This window comes from Mus caroli, chromosome 4, assembly GCF_900094665.2.
Source record: "Mus caroli chromosome 4, CAROLI_EIJ_v1.1, whole genome shotgun sequence".
NCBI classification, from domain to species: Eukaryota; Metazoa; Chordata; class Mammalia; order Rodentia; family Muridae; genus Mus; species Mus caroli.
Window position 1 is genome coordinate 115981942 of NC_034573.1, and position 3126 is coordinate 115985067.

General features: G+C 52.0%; 1 protein-coding gene across 1 annotated transcript in view; it reads right to left on the reverse strand.

Annotated features, from left to right (window-relative positions):
* Thrap3 (thyroid hormone receptor associated protein 3) overlaps positions 1-709 on the reverse strand; it is a 38594-nt gene extending 37885 nt beyond the window's left edge. The window contains exon 1 of the mRNA XM_029476445.1: positions 609-709. The gene's annotated coding sequence lies outside the window, so the exon portion shown is untranslated. The remainder of the gene's footprint in view (positions 1-608) is intronic.
* Positions 710-3126: the final 2417 nt, after the last annotated feature.

Genomic DNA, 3126 nt, shown 5'->3' on the forward strand with positions numbered 1-3126 from the left:
AAAGGAAGAAAGTGGGAACTATTTTTCCGATAGGAAGTAAACTTGGAATAGGCCTCTTTTGGCCACGAGAGGAAGAAAACAAAAGAACAAACAAGGAAAAAAAAAAAAAAAAAAAAAAAAAAAAAAAAAAAAAAAAAAAAAACAGAAGGAAGTACTAACATTTAGTGTGTTAGCAGCCACATGGGCCCTAGAAGACAGAACCAGGCCAATGGAGTCTGGTGGGGGAAGGGCGTGCAAGAGTTCCCGGAAAAAAAAAAAATTCAAATAACGAGGTTCGTCCAAACAGGATTTGGGGAGCGGGGGGAGATGGAGTTGGTGGAAGCCGTCGTTCCCGCACACTGCACAGAAGTGTGCAAGCTGTTTCAGAGAGAAGGCGGCCGGAGCCCGGAGAACTAGGCCGGAGCGGAGGGAAGCGGAGAAGGGCGGGGAGGGGGAGGAGCCGATGGAGCAGGGCCCGCTCGGAGCAGGCCCGGGCCGAGCGCGGAGGAAGCCGCCGCACGCTAGGCCTAACCCTCGCCGGGGCCCAGCCGGCGCCCAGAAAAGAGGAAAACCCCAACACACAGAGATTAGCTGAGCTGTCCTCACTCCCATCAACTGCGTCCACTCACCTTGACCGGCCGGAGCGACTACAGCTGCAATCTCGCAACGGCACAACCGGCCCGAACCTCGCCCCCGCCCGCTAGCGCGCCCCGCGTCCCCGCTCTCCGACGACGGCGGCTACCGCCTCGCTCCGCTACCTCCTGGGAAATGTAGTCCTAGGTTTCTCTCTCCTGACTCATCGGACGTCCTCTCGAACTCTATTTCCCACAAGGCAGAGCGAGCGTTGGGCCCGCCGCTTTGCGTCACGCGCCCGAAGATCGGCGGTCACGTGGGCGGCTGCGTTGCGCCTCCGTCCCCCTCCCCCCCCCCCCCCCCCCCCCCCCCCCGCCTGGGTGGCCTGAGGAAGAGGGAGGGAGGTGGACGGAAGGGGCCCGGGCGTTGCTGACGCCACTGCCCCCACCATTTTGGAGAGACCTCTCCGGGGGACTGAGGGAGGGCCTGAGCCCCACCCACTCGTCTTCTGCTTACATCCCCGGAAAGTCTCTAGTTTTGTGGCCACCAGGCCTCTTGGCATTCGTTCTGTGCCTTACCCTTCCCCTGCTTTCTGACCTTGAACAGATCGTTTGTGTATAAAGTGAGGCTCTTAATTTGTACCTCACAGAGTTGTTGGGAGGTCCCCGACAAAGGAAGGCACTTGATCACCCGGGATCCAGAAAACGCAACGCAAAATGGAGAAGAGTTGTTTTGATAGTGTGATCTCAGGGGACCCAGAAGTTCAGTGGATCTCTCCTACAGCCGCCTCCTGTCCCATTTAATGGCAATAACAGCCCAAAGAGGTTTTTAGTTTGGGGAATTTTTTTCATGAGAAGCGGGGGTTCTAGACAGGGTTCTAGGTATTCCTGTCTGCCCTGAAATACTCTAAGTAGAGCAGGCTGGCCTCAAACTTGGCCCAGAGTTTGTTTTTGTTTTTTTGTTTTTTTTGGTTTTTCGAGACAGGGTTTCTCTGTATAGCCCTGGCTGTCCTGGAGCTCACTTTGTAGACCAGGCTCGCCTCAAACTCAGAAATCTGCCTGCCTCCGCCTCCCGGGTGCTGGGATTAAAGGCGTGCGCCACCACGCCCGGCTCCCCAGAGAAGTTTTTTAAGAGCATTGGCCCAGGAAGTATATTAGTACCTATGGAACCACAAATGTCCTGGAAAGTGAAACCCTGGGATTTGTGTTTTCTCCCTTTTTTTTTTAAAAAAAAAAAACTTTAATTTTTAGAAGAGAATCTCCCTTTGTATGCCAAGCTGTCCTGGAAATCACCGGGTAGCACAGGGCCGTCCGCTAAACTCAAGGCAGCCTTTCCGTCTCAGCCTCATGACTGCTGAGATTACAGACACATGACTAAGGTTTTACAGCAGATTGGTTTTCTCTGCACTTGCTTGCCTTAGTGAATCCTGCACATGTAAGCGTTCAAACGTCACCTTTTCTGTCATGCATTTACGAGCTACTGTACTGTTGTATCTATTGAAAATGTTCCTGTTCAGATGGAAGGGTATCCAGGGATTCGGAAAGCCCAGGAACCGCTAAGCTCTGAGAGGAAGCTTCTTCAGCAGAGGCGGTGCAGCTCGGGACCTGCTGCAACCTCAGCCCTGACCTTTCTTCTCTTCATTGCTTCTTTTCTTCTTAGCTTCTTCCAGTGAGAAAGCCATACCAGGCAGCAAATCTCATAAAACAGATTTACTGGGAGGGTTCTGGGTACAGAACAAAGATTCGAAGAGTGGCTGTTTCTGCTCCTGGAAGTGGACAGCAGGCAAGTGAACAAAGGACAGGGGTTATATATAGGATTTATTCGGAGCGGGGCTTTTCAGGGCATGCAGAGATTTCCGGAGTAAGGGTTGGTGGAATTTCAAGTCCTGAACTTGGGGAGCTCAGGGATTGGTGGCTTTTCCCCCGCCCTTTTTCCTGTATTGCGCCCATGGATTAGGACGGGAAGACCTTCCCAGCTGCAGGCAGCTTTGACCTGCCGGACTACTTACGGATGCTGGAGACTTGATGCCCCAGCTGTGGTGGTACTTTGTGACGGCTGAGGTGGGAAAGCAGTTGCCGCCATTTAGACAGTTCCTTAGGTGTGCTCCTCAGGGACTACACCTATAATTACTAAGGCACCCGTTTTGTCAGTGACCATGTGAGAAACAGACTGTGAGCTCTTTGAGAACAGATGTTAGGCTTGGTCTGGCATTAAATGCTAAATTCTGTACCCCAAGATCTGGTTGTCCCGAGGCGAGCCCGTTCTCATGCACATCAGCTTTTGTCATGCACACCAACACCAATAGCAGCACCGGAGCAACCCCAGCAGAGATGAATCTTAATGAATTTCTCCACATACCAGGCCAAAGCAGACAAAATACACATCGGTAACCTTCTCTCACGAGAGAAAAGTCGCCAAGCTCAACCCAATCTGTAAGCTCTCTGGCCTCAGTAGTATTCTTCTACGTAATTCATACTTCCCCACTTACTGAGGCATTTCCTGTGAGCTGCATACTCTGTAATTCCTCTTGAGACGTTCCGTTTCGATTTAAACTTCAGTTCGCAGCTTTTCTGG